Source organism: Petaurus breviceps, unplaced genomic scaffold (assembly GCF_028583685.1).
Source record: "Petaurus breviceps papuanus isolate PSGF00001 unplaced genomic scaffold, PetGlider_PUasm1.0 41, whole genome shotgun sequence".
NCBI lineage: Eukaryota > Metazoa > Chordata > Mammalia > Diprotodontia > Petauridae > Petaurus > Petaurus breviceps.
The window spans coordinates 8,480,762-8,494,881 of NW_027186320.1; the positions used below are offsets into that span (position 1 = coordinate 8,480,762).

At 37.7% G+C, this 14,120-nt stretch overlaps 1 pseudogene; it reads right to left on the minus strand.

Annotated features, from left to right (window-relative positions):
• Nucleotides 1–9,193: 9,193 nt before the first annotated feature.
• On the minus strand, nucleotides 9,194–10,654 carry LOC138171101 (matrin-3 pseudogene; annotated as a pseudogene).
• Between the last annotated feature and the right edge of the window lie 3,466 nt (nucleotides 10,655–14,120).

A 14,120-nucleotide genomic window follows, 5' to 3' on the forward strand; every position in this document is an offset into this window, starting at 1 on the left:
ACATTACCTCAAAGATCAGTTTATTTTAATCTTCCTTTGACTTCAATTCACTCTGCTTTAGGGAATATTCTTCATAGGACAAGATTGTTCTTGACACCTACATTTGTAGACATTATATATGTTATATGGGGTGTAGGAGGTGTTCAAGGAAGATTAGTAGCTCTGACGAGAGGACTGCCCAGCCCTTTTCAGGACTGTTTTTCACCTTTACTGTCTACCTGATACACCTAACTCTCATCTGTGGTTCCAAGAAGCTGTAGCATGCACAACAGCCATACCCTAGTAAACTGTTTTGGCAGACAGGCTAAACCAGGTTGTGAGTAACCCATGAGGCCCACCATCAGTGAGTTAATGGGGTATCTACCCTAAGCATGTGACGACATGCCCAGGTGGATTGGGTGGATGAGAACACTCGGTTCCAACAGGATGAAGGCAGCTAAAGCAGATGTTGTTGAGCATTAAGAATGAACCTGGTTAGAAATTGAAGACACCAAAGTCCTCAACTGCATCTTGAGCCATTACCAGTTGTCTTACCTCTGTTCTTCCATAAGATTGTGATACCTCTGGAAGAGAGAATGAACCCTACAATGTCATGCAACTCTGCCTCACAAACCCAATTTATGTGTGAATCAAAAAGCATAGCCCATACCATTTTTCATCAGTCTCAAAGTCCTGTGGTGACAGGTGAGTGATGAAGAAGCAGGTGAGGATACTCTGGAAACTGTAGTCACTGCACTACACACAGGTGGCACGGGCCAAAGGATTGTCTTGCCACTGGAAACAGCAGTGGGATTAGAGAGTGCCGTGGGTGTCTGAGCAGTCTTTTTAAGCATTGTAGTGCTCACTTCCTGGTGTGAGGAAGAGGCTATAAAAAGGTGCGTTAAATCTTGCCTGCTTACTCGACCCTGGTCCATTTACTGGGGCAGGTAGGGATCTCACCCTGCAGTCAACACACACACACACACACACAGACACACACACACACTGTATAAAAACTTCTGAATTGATAGATTTCCCTCACTATTGGTACATGGAATTTGAGTACACTTATGGAAAACACAAAATCCAGTAAACCTAAAAGATGAAACAACTCTTATTGCAAGAGAACTCATCACATTCAAATAGCAGCCCTGAGTGAAACAAGGCTAGCAAATGAGGGCTAGCTTACCATGGTCAGAGGTTTTTCTGGAGGGCCTGCAGTGAAGGGGAACAATATGAAACTGGTGTAGGCATTGCAATTAAAACTAATCTAGCCAACAAGCTTGTATGTCTCCCTGCAACGCCATGCATGAGCAACTTTTAAGATTCTGATTACACAGTATAGTGAACACTCTGTTTATTTATTCCATAACAAATCAAAGCAAAACATTCACAGAAAATCAAGGCACAGAATTCACAGTATTACAATTTATCGGAGAAAATCCCAATATTGTATTCACAACAGCTTATCATTAAAATGGCCACATAGTTTTTATCAAAGTGGTCACAATATTTTTTCCTCTCTTTTATATTTTTTTAGTTTACATCATTCATTTCAACAAGACTTGAGATACAAATTTTTGCCTCATTTTCCCCCTACCAACCACCTCAAAACAGTGATCCCACTGAATATTCCATCCACCAATCTGCTCTATCCCATATCTTACCCCATCCCACCTCAGAATTTCCAGTAGGGCATGTTGGATCTCTATGCCCCAGTGCCTGTATATATCATTTCCCAGATACATGTAAAATAATAATAATAATATATTTTTTTAAGTTTTATTTTAAAACTTTGAATTCCAGATTGTTTCCCTCCTCTCTCATTACCCACCCTCAGTGGGAAGATAAGCAATTCAATATAGGTTGTACATGTATAGCTATGCAAAACATTTCCGTAGTGGATAGATTGTGAAAGACTGACTATATTTCCCTCTATCCCATTATTATGTCATATCGTTGAATGACCATCTCTTTGCCTGGACGAATATGCTCAGACTCAATGGGTATGTGATCCTTGGTTGTAACCCGAGCTCTTTTCCCTTCTGGAAAATTGTATTCCACGGCCTCCAATCTTTCAGTGTAGAGTCTGCCAAATCCTGTGCGATCCTCATTGTGGACCCTCGATATTTGAATTGTTTCTTTCTGGCCACTTGAAGTATTTTCTCTTTTATCTTGTAGTTGTGGAGTTTGGCCACAACATTTCAAGGACTTTTCGGTTTCGGATCTCTTTCAGCAGGTGTCCGGTGGATTCTCCCGATTTCTCTTTTACCTTCAGGTTCAAGTATCTCAGGTCAGTTTACCTTAACAAGCTCTTGGAGAATGTTGTCCAGGCTCATTTTTTCATCATGATTTTTTGGTAGGCCTATGATTCTCAGATTATCTCTCCTGGATCTGGTTTCCAGGTCAGTTATTATTCCATTGAGGTATTTTACATCTTTTTCTAATTTTTCATTCCTGTTGTTTTGTTTGACTAATTCTTGGTTCCTCATAGAGTTAATTTTTTTTCAATTTGGTTGATTTTAGTTTTTAGCAAATCATTTTCCTTGGTTAATTTTTGGAGCTCCTTTTCCATATCATACACTTTTGTTTTTTAGAGAGATGTTTTCTTCATCATAATATTTTTCTAATTCTGCTCTTTTGGTTTTGAGAGAATTATTCATTTTGTCTTCTATCTCTCTCATTCAGTTTTCAAAGCTCCTTTTGATCTCATCTAGGAGAGCCTTCTGTGCTTGGGACCCATTCCCTGTTGATGTTTCAGCTGTGGGTGTGAAGTCCACATTGTCTCCCTCTGAGTTTGTTTCCTCCCTCTGAGGATAGTAGGATCCAGAGTCTTTGTCTTTGTAGTCTGCTTTCTACCCATTTTGAGGCAGGGCCCTAGCCACGCCCTTCCTTTAGGGATCCCAAGCCTTTACTTTACAGGGTTTTGCCCTGGAACAAGAGTTACTATGTTTTCAGGGTCAGAGTGGGGGTTTGGAGCAGGTGATGTTCACTCTGTCATCCTGGTCTTTGGAGGTTCTGATAGGGACTATTTTTTAAATTTATGGGCTATGAAGTGGTAGCCCCAGGAGTATTTGCTGTCCAGGACAGGGGCCCCTGTATTTGCTTCTTACCTTGCTCTTTCCAGTCCCAAGCCTTTGGTGATAGGCGTGGTAGTGGCCCTTTTGGTTGGTGGGACAACTTGCCCTCTGAGTTGATCAGGCCCCTTCCAGGCCTGCCTCTGCCAGCCGCACCTTCCAGGCCTGCCTCTGCATCTGCTGGCCGGACTGGGCCTGCCTCTGCCTCCCAAATTTGGTTTTTTAAGGCATTGTTCTCCTCATTGCCTATATAAGACTCTTTTGGCATCTGGGATATTCTATTTTTTTAAGGTATCATTTTCTTCAGACAGGTTGTTGACTCTCATTTTATAATTTTCTTGCATTATTCTCATTTCTCTTCTCAATTTTTCCTCCACTTCTCTTATTTGGTTTTCAAAATCCTCCTTAAGCTCCTCTATAGCCTCTAAGTAGTTTATTCTTTTCTTGGAAGCTTCTGGTGTAGGAGTTCTGAATTCATTGTCTTCCCCTTGTTCCCTGCCCTGGTCCTTTTTGTCACCAAAAATGTTCAAAGTCAGATTACTGTGCTTGCCTTGCTTCCCTTGTTTGCTCATGTTACCACTCAATTATTTGACTTTTGTGCCTTTTCCCACAGTAGAACTCTGCTACCAGGAAGGGGAGCTTTATCCCAATTGTTCAGGTTTTCTCAGCTACTGAAGCTATTAGTTTGTTGTCCTCTCTGAAGCTTCCACATGTTCTCTGGCAAACTGGTCACTCACCCCAGGACCTTCACCCTAGACTGCAATCCAGATCCAAGCAGTTAAAGCAAGAATCACTGCTCCTCAGACTGGTTGCTTGGTCCCCCCTACAATCTGCAGTCCTGGAGCTCTGAAGCAGCCAAGTGGCAGGCAGCTGCACTTTAGCCTCAACTGCTTCTTGCCCCAGGGGCAAAGGCCAGACCGCACTCTGAAATCCTCTGTTCCTGCAAAGACTACACTGACATCTCACTTTGTCTTTGGCCTCTATGGGTTGATAATTCTGAAAACCACCACAGCTACTGGTGATCTGAATTCCCTCCAGCTGGTGTCTGGTCAGGCTTCCCTGAGGCTAAAAACTCTGGCTCATTTGGGGCTGGTCTCAGCTCTCAGAGTGCTGAGCTGGCCCCTTCCTGCCACCGTGCTTGGCTGTCTTCAGTGGGAGGTTAGCTTCTCTCTGTCATTTTGTGGGTTATGTAGGTCCAAAGTTTGTCTAGAGTCATTTTTTTTACATGAATTGGAGGAGGTGGAAGCGCAGGCCTTGCGGAAGTCCTATTTCTACTCTTCCATCTTTACTCTGCCCCGTGGTCACAATATTTAGAGCAAAGAATAATCATCTCAAAGTACAATAGTCAAAGTCTTCCACTCATGGGGCAACTAAGTTAACTCAATCAGTCACTTATCAAAGTACAAAAGTCAGTCTTCCACTCATGAGGCTCACTTCATTAACTCAATCAGACACTTATTTAGCAATCAGTTACTAAGTTATTGTAGACAAACCCTCCACCCTTAGGTCCCTAGTAAACTACAATTCCATTGTTACTCACTACCTAGGGAGAGGTCTTTTCATCTTAACTTGGGTCCGGTTCTCAGAATCCCTTGATCCCCTTCCATGGTCCCATATTCAACCTGGATTCACCAGACTGCCACCTGGGTTCAGTGGCAGACAGCTCCCAGGTCCTTGTTCAGCTTTCTGGGTAGGTCTTGCTCAACACTGAAGATCATAGGGTCTGGTCCATGTCAGATCCTTCACAATTTCTGCTCCAGGGAATTCAACGCTCAACCAAGCCACAAACAAGCAAAGTCTCAGCATCCCAGTCATGCTTCCTCATTCACCTGGGCTCTTGGTTCCAGGATCCAGGCTCTGGCCTCCAGGCTCTGGGCTCCTAGGCTCCTGTTCAGAAGAAGATCCATCATGACAAGTTCTCAGGAAACTGTCTCACTTCTAGATTCTCTCTTCTGTAGCTGTTCTGCCACAAGATGCTGGTCCCAAGAAAATTCTGACTGTGCCTCTCTGGGGCTTTTTGTATATATACAGCATTAACTACTTCCTGTTTCAGCCAACCCCTTCCTGTTATGTCAGCAACAAGAGAGAGGAGTTCATAACTTCTGTTTCTTCCACAGAGGCTTTATCAATTACTAAGTACCTGCTACCTTTGCCAACACAAAGGGGTCTCTCTTATTCACTGCTGGCAAGATTCTTGCCAGTGTCCTCCTAAATAGACTTATCTTTCACTAGGAAGATGGTCATCTACCCAAGAGACAGCATGGTTTTGGAAAGGGTCAAAGAATTGTCGATATAATGCTTGCCCCTCAACAACTCCAGAAGCAATGCCAGGAGCAGAACACAGGTTTGTACACAATATTTGTCAATCTGACAGAGGCCTTTGATACTATCAGTTGTGAGAGTTTATGGTAAATTATGTTAAAATTTTGTTGCCCAAAGAAGCTCATCAGTATTGCACATCAACTTCATGATGGCATGCTTTCATGGGTTCTGGAAAATGGACAATGTTCTAGGGCTTTCCCAGTCACCAATTGAATGGAAGAAGTCTGTGTGCTTTCTCCCATGCTTTTTAGCATGATGTTTTGAGCAATATTGTCAGATGCCTTCAGTGAGAACTAACTGGTCCTCTACCATATTAAAGTCTGCTGCCACACTGAGGTAAATTATTTAACTTGAAAAGATCAAAGTGGAAGGAGAGCTGCTACATATATTTTTTGTTTGTTTGTAGATTATTGTGCACTCAATGCAGCCTCTGAAACTGAGATGAAATAAATTATCGATTGATTCTCTGCGGCTTGTTTTAATTTTGGCCTAACAATTAACACCAAGATAACATAGGTACTCCCCTAGCCAACATCACATCAGACATATGTGGAACCATCAATTACAGCAAATAGAGAAATTATGAATTCTGTGAATAAGTTCACTTACTTTGCTAGTGTATTCAGGGATGTACACATTGACAACAAGGTTGACATATGCATTGCTAGAGCTAGTTCAGTGTTTGGGAAACTCCAAAGGAAAATGAGGGAGAGAAGAGGTATTAGACTGACTACTAAACTGAAGGTTACTGAGCCATTGTGCTGACCTCATTGTTGTCTGCCTGTGGAAACTGGGCAGTCTAAAAGCAGTATGCCAGGAAATTTAACCACTTTGATTTGAATAGTCTTAGGAAGATACTGAATATCAGCTGGCAGGATAAGGTACCAGACACTGAGGTCCTTTCTTGACTAAACCACCAAGTATTCAAACTGTACTGCAGAGAGTGCAGCCCTGATGGACTGACTACCTTGTTGAAATGCCAAGCATACGTTTGCCTGAAAAAAAAGACTATTTTATAGAGAACTCACACAAAGCAAGCAGAAGTCAGAAAAAAAAATACAAGGACACTTACTTTCAATGTCTCTCTGAAGAACTCTGGAATTGATTGCATGATATGGGAGACACTGATAAAGGAGTGTCTGACATGGCATGCCCTTACAAAGAAGGGGCTATGCTTTATGAACAAAACTGAATTAGAGTAGCTCAAAAGAAATGCAAGATATGCAGATTTAGAGAATCTACCCCAAATGTTCACATGGATCATTTGTGTCAATCTGTAGTAGAACATTCCAAGTCCACATTGGTCTAATCAGTCACAGTCAGACACCTTATAATTGATTCTAATATAGTGATAATATTTTGATCTTCTTTGAGAATGAAGGACAAACAAACATATTATATGCACATTTACATCCATATAATAATGTGTGGACAGAAGTACCAGAGAGAGCCTGCCTTAGTGGTGTCAGGATGACATAAGGTAAGATTCTACCTTTGACTCCTATCAACTATGTAAACCTGGGTGTATTACTTCATGTCTCTGTACCACATATAACCCTCTAATACAGTAAGGTTGAAGAATATTTGCCAAATTTACATTGGTACAAAGAGTTTCTACAAAAGCAGTTCCCTAAATCTCATATCTAGATGAAACGTGTGCACCTACTAATAGGAAACGCAGGCAGAAAGTCAATAAACATGTATTAAGAGCTTAACTGTGTACCAGGTACTCTGCTAAGCACTGAGCATATAGATACAATTAAAAAAGACAGTCTCCATCCTCAAGGAACTTACAATCTAATGAGGGAAGTTATCATATAACAGGGAGGAGAAAAGATTTGTCTTGGAGCAAAAATTCAGGGTCATATGGATAGCAGAGGGAAGAATAAAGCATAGATAAATTGAGCATGTCTTTAAAACAGAGCCTTCCAGAAGGAACTGACCAATGAGAGAAAAGAACTGACATAGTGGAGGAATGTTTCAGAGTGAGAAAGTCCCAGAGCTAGGTTTCAGGATGAAAAATGAATATGGATCATGTTGATAAAGTCCAGAGAATCAGAAATACAGCAGAGAGGGGAATGGAGCATATAGATTTATTTTGTTTTTTAAAATTGGAGATGGATATATAATAATTCATTCATGACAAAATTTTGGCTCTTAAAATGGGTAGCCAGATTTAGGCAAGCAATTTTTCTTTTACTATGTGGCAGAATATCTATTATTAACACATTCTGTAATTACTTTCTATGCTACAAACTTTTACATAATTATTGCACACTTTTAAAAAAATTCTCCTTGTAGCATTTAATATGCAGTGTTTGATAAATATGTGATCTTTCTATCAATTTATCATCATTAATCTTTCCCAATAGCCTTTAATTATAGTGCTTTCCATTGTTATTATTCTTTTTATATTTTATAATTATAGAGTTGGTTTCATGTTATTTTCCCAAATACATGTTGAGCCCTTTGAAGGCAGGGATTTCCTTTGCCTTTCTGTGTATTCCCAAAATTTAGCAGAGTGCCGGATATATAGTAGGCATTTAATGAATGCTTATGGACAAATTTAATAATTATCTGTATTTTACAAAGGGAAATTGAGCCTAAGAAAATTGAGTGGATTCGTCTAAGAAGGTAAATGTCAAAACTACTGAGTATTTTTGGTTGTTGTTGTTGTTGTTGCCTAGGTTTGTTTATTGGTATTCACTTCAGTAACTTGAAACCACAGATATAAACAGTTTATAATCAGAAAATTCCAAATAATCACAGATTATATATGCATATTTCTGTTCACAAAGGTCACAAGTGCAGGTACATTAATAGAAACAAGCATCTGGGATTATGACCAATCTGTTTTAAAATGCAGATATGTAAAATTATATTTAAAGAATATGAAGAGATGATCTACACACTTCAAAAATCAAATTTTGCTTACAACAGAAATATATGACAACTGCAGGATTCAAGTAACAAGCAATAAGAGATCAAGAAATTAATACTGGTCAAAGTGAATGGGATTGATTTAGTTTTGTTTTACTTTTCACTGAAAATGCACCAACTACATGAATAAAGAAAAAATCTAGTAGTAACTTAGAAAAAAAAATTACAAAATTTAAAGCCAATTACTTAATAGTCTTCTAACATCTAAGTAATAGCAATGACATTAAAAGGAGCTGCACCTGCATTTCAAATTTGCCAACTTTACACTTAAGGATGTTTCCAGAAACAAAATATGACTAAGTAGCTTCACACTCCAAATGAAAAGCCTGATAGGCTCAGATCAAAATGTGGAATGTTTCACATAAAATTAACAAAAATACAAGTTTTTTGTTCTTTATTGAATAGAATCAAATTTGCTGACAATTCTTTGAAGCTGGAAACTAATAAAAGTTCATTTCTTTGAAGGTGACTCTTCTTCACACATCCACTTTTTTTCATAACGGTGCAAAGGTTATCCTGGGTGGCTTGAAGAGCCAATCTCTACAAAGCACTTCTGTGTGTTGCCATTCTCAGGAGAAAAAAAAGTTATTCTGCATTAACTTAACTGTATATTCATTTTTATTGTAACACGACACATAAACATATTATTTTTCACTAAAACAAAAGAGTACACTATTTCCTTCTACTAACTATCTGTATTATGTTTTTAAAAGGTTAATGTTAAAAACAAAGAACCACTTTTCCTTGGAAACCCTTAAGCATCTTGCACATTTTAAGCTTCTTTCTTTTGCTTGAAATCTTCTGCCAATTTATTCAGAATTTTTTTTAAATTTCTGATAATGAGGCAAACTGCTGCAGTGAGAATTTTTTGCAACTTATTCATTTATGTAGAAGAGAGAACAGAGTTTACAGTAAAATTCTGTCTTGGGTCCCTGGAACCAAAGTGCCTCTTTGGCACAGTGCTCGACCATAATCACAACATCCTCTTGGGTTTCCATTTCTATGAAAGACTGGTTCTTTATCCTCATCACTATGTGATTCTTTATCTTTCCATAGGCTCAGCTAGTTTGATGATGGCACTGTCAGAATAGCCAGATTGGAGCAAGTTGCTGAGATGGATCACCCATCCAAGCTCAGGCTTCTGTTCAAATTTCTGATCAGGTTTCCCACCTTCAGCTTTCTTTATTCTTTTATACTTCGGGGATAAATGAACTCTTACTGGTTTGCCACATACTAGTGCTGGTGTGGTTGTATAATAACCCAGTGCAGCCTGAGCATCTTCTGTGGTAGACATTTCAAGGAATGCCTCATTGATTTTATTTAAGACCAGATGATTTGAAATTACTCCAAATGGTTCAACCAGTTGCAAAAGTTGGTATCTCAAGTTTTTCCCCCACTGAAAATCCATGTGAACAGTTCTGCTAGTTTCCATTCTGCCTTTTTGCAGGTGTCTTGGTCCTTGCATATTTCCATTTCTGGCAACCATATTTGTTCTTGGTCCAACAGGTGGTCCCCCAAGATGGAATAAGGGAGGAGGGGGTCCCAAAAATTCCTGGTGCTTGGTTTGTAGATTGCTGAAACATGAATGGATCACCCATTCCATGTCCAGAATCATTGTCAGGATTCTATTCTGGATAGATTTCTAGGAGAAGTTGTCAGTGTTAACCGTCTATTGCTCCATTGATGTGTTGATTCCACTCCTTATTAGAATGAACTGGCACATCACATACAGAGCACAGATGGGGATAATCCTTTGGTAAGAACCTGTGATCATCAAAACCATCTCTTCTAAAGTGCCTTTTTTCCCAATCATCACTAGGTACTCTGTATGGTGGCTCCCATGTAGCAGATTGGCCATCTCTACCATAACTCAGTGAATGACCTTCTTCAGTTCTCCTCCTTTAAAGTTGTAGAAGGATCTGGAGCAAATTCTCAGAAGTAATCTTGTCCTCTGGATAATGTCTCAGTTCATCTAAGTCTCTAGCAGACAGACCAAAACTGGTGAAAATATTACTGGTCCAGTCAACATCTCCATAGTTTTGAGAAGACAAAGGAAGTGGACCTCTACTTCCAATGTTAAATATAGATTGAAAATTATGGGAAGAAGTACTAGCAGAAGACAGTGCACTATGAGATCCTTGTTGATTCAACGAAGAACTCATTCCAAGATTCATTAAACTAGCAAGGTGTGCAGTACCCTAGCTCATCTTTCCAAGAGATGCTGGCATACTTACATACTGGGTAGCAGCAGCAAGAAGGTCTGTTAAAGCAGATAGGTCACACCCATGACCTTGTGAGTCCCTACTGAGAGATGACCCCTGGAATGACTTCAACATTGTAGAACTATCTTTTTGTCTACATTATGGATCAAAAAAGAATTGAAAGACAGCCAAAAAGAAAGCTCAGAGTAGAAAGCTAGTTAACTTTGCTTTATAAATGGTAACACCAAGAAAAAAGGATCAATAAGGATTGTAGATTCTTCAAGCTGAGAACAAGCAGACAACTCTGTTTCACTGCTAGCTCAGAGAAGGAGAGGAAAAACTAATGAGTATTAAACGAATCAGAATCCAAATCTGCCTCTCAGTAAAGTCTTTCACTATACTCCCCCTGAAGCTAATTCCCCACAAGACAATCAAACCCAAACATTATCAATGTCATATATTAGTATATTACTGGAGAAAAGAAGTCAGTAATTTATTATGGAAAACGAAGAGTTAATATGCTTCTCTACCTATCTAACTCACTTATCTGAGACTGGGGTGCTGAAGAAACTTCGGCTTGTTTATGAGGGTCCCATTTTAAAGTTTTACCCTATAGTCATTTCACTACTTGTATTTAATGGAATATCATATTATAAAATAATTCTCTATGCAGTGTATTATTCTATATACATTATATTCCCCAACCAAGATCACTTGTTTTCTTTTTAGTTTTTTTTATTCAAAAAATCACAGAGGGATATTAATTTATTATCTATCTATCTATACACATATAGTGATATAAAAGAACGCTAAACTTTAAATTCAGGTAGTGTTGTTAGTAAGAAATGAAACAATATTACAAACAACCACCAACCTTTATTACTCATCTATAAACTAGACAGCCGCCAAAGGTTCTGGTATTAGTCCCAAGTTAGGTCATTTACTATGCTTCTATAGCTTCCCAGAGAAAGCAAGTTCAGTGTTCACTGATTTGGAGTTCTAACGTTTTATAATGTGTAGTATAACATGAAGTTATGATCTATAATGAAGGCCTACGGGAGACTATTAACATCATTTTGGGAAGCTTAGAAAAGGCTTGTTTCTAATTTATTTTAGTTCTTTTTGATGCAGAGCTAACAACTAAAATGATCTTATATAATTGTGTAAACATTGCTTAGTGAAAGAATATCAGGATATAAGATAAATTTAATTCATAATTTTGGTCCTTTCTATACTATTCTTATTTCAAAAACCTCTCCCAGTGCTTTCATGAGTTAATGCACATAAAATATTTAGTTTCCTTCTTCCTCAATAAAAATCCAAGACATAGGCATCTTGAATAAAATTTTATCTAATACTGCCATGCCTTGAGGAAGAGAATTTCTAAGATTTCTCAGATAATATGTTAAGATAATTTCCCCAAATACTGTTTCTACTATGTCATGTTATATGAAAAACTTCTATTTTAAATTTATCACTATCTGAGAATTTTTCATTCCCTGTTTCCATTTGCATTTTTATTAGTGATCAATTATAAATGCAAAACTGTCAAAGCATCTCTCACTCAGTTTATCCTTTTTTTTTGTTTCCTCTAGTGATTCTTCATCTCAGGATGCCACTTCTAATATGACTTAAGGAGATTATGTATAAGGAGATATTATGCATCTATTCTCTTTGCAACCTTGATTAAAATATGGCAACTTTTATTTCAGTTGCTGTGTCTGAAAGTCATTGCACAAACTAGTTGAATTATAAAACTTTCTGCCAATTGGCTACTTCCATTGTGCCAAATAAGAGACCTGATGACCATTTTTTTTTACATTCACTACACTGACAAAACAAGACAATTACCTTAGTGTCATATATAAAGTGTAAAGCATAATTATGCAAAGGAACAAGCATGCTTCATCTTAAAAGGTAATGTGTTTATTTCATCATTAATTACAAAAGTTCTATTTACTTTTTTTGAAATTTAAGAAATGATAACATTGGAAAGGGGATAAAATAACTTATTTTTTAGAAAAGAAATCATTTCACTTCTTTGTTGAGGCTAACCTCTCTATCCTCCATAGTATTTAAATATTTTTGCTAGTTTTATAATCACATATGTATAAAAATTACTATATCCAAAAAATATGAAAACGGATTCTACAAGAAACTCTAAACTTTGATATGTTTGCAAATATGCATAGTATTAACAAAACTGCTGTTTTTGCATCCTTCTGCATTATTTAATTTTCTTGTGTGCATTTTCAAATATTTTATTGCTTTTTTCCATTAGATAAGCCCTCTTAGAAGAATAATAAATCAACACTGGATAGGTCTGAGAAGAAATACTTCATAATGCATCTTGACTCCTTGCCCTTCCACAAGAGGTAAGAAGTTGGTTTCATTAACAGTTTTTTGAAGTGCATTATTCCTTTTTTAATCAGAATTCTGGATTCTTTCAAAGGTACCTTTTTGGATTGTTTGGGTTATTATTAGTAAATATTTTTACTTGTTCTTGGTTCTTGAAACCCTCGACTAGCACGGCAAATCATCAGATTGATAGTGAGGATGCCTGTATCTATACTTGGGCTGCAGGTGACAGGTTGATGTCTCTGGGTATTTTGGTTCGAAGTGGTTGTTAGCCCAGATCTCTTGCTTCTTTTCCTACCTCCTTTCCATTATAATTCAAGTGTTACATTTAAAGTTGATAGGGAAAGGGAAAAGATAAGCTCTCCAGACTACCGCTGTCTCATTGAAAATGAACTTAACACTGATTTTCTTTCTGGTTTGGAACATTTAACTGGTATTCAAAAGGAAAAAAAAAAGGTGATGGGTTGCAGTTCTGGCAAAAAATAGTAGAGATCTTTGCATACATTTGAAAACTGTGGATATAGACAGAGATTGGCCATACATAATGTTCAACACTTTAGAAAATCTTAAAGATTGCTGCTTTTATTCAGTGTCACCATCACCATAGGATTACAGTAACCTGAATCAGCATTTGAAATCCTTCAGAGAGTAGAGGCATGACCTGGGTAATCTTCCTGACTAATGCAAAGCAGTATGATGTGTGTGTGTGTGTGTGTGTGTGTGTGTGTGTTTTCTTTTTGTAATGTGTTTCCTATTCTGGCTCAGTCTTGATGAAAATCGACTGCTTCTACAGAAGACAGTAAAGACCTAGGTTTTCTCTCAGCTTTATTTTGGAGAATGAATCTTTATTTTCATTCCACAAGGCCTTCTTGGAAATAGGAAATACTAGATTGTTATCTCTGGAAATAAATCTTATTTCTTTGAGAAGCATTTTTGAAGGAAATTAGCATAATTAAAATATCAATTAATTAAAAGTAACTAATTTTCATTTAAGAGACTTACATGAAATCTCTACTACACGAAAAATATATGTTTCCCCTGATTTTTCAGCATGATTATAATCGTTCTTCCTGTGAAAATATATATCCCCAAAATTTGAAATATTAAGGCATCATATTACAGAAAAAAGTTAAAGATTTAAATAAAGATATATAAATTTGACAAATTGATCCTCAGACTTTCCAGAGACTAATATAAAGAAATAAAAGGGGGAAAATAACCCACCTTCTTTGTAAATTATATT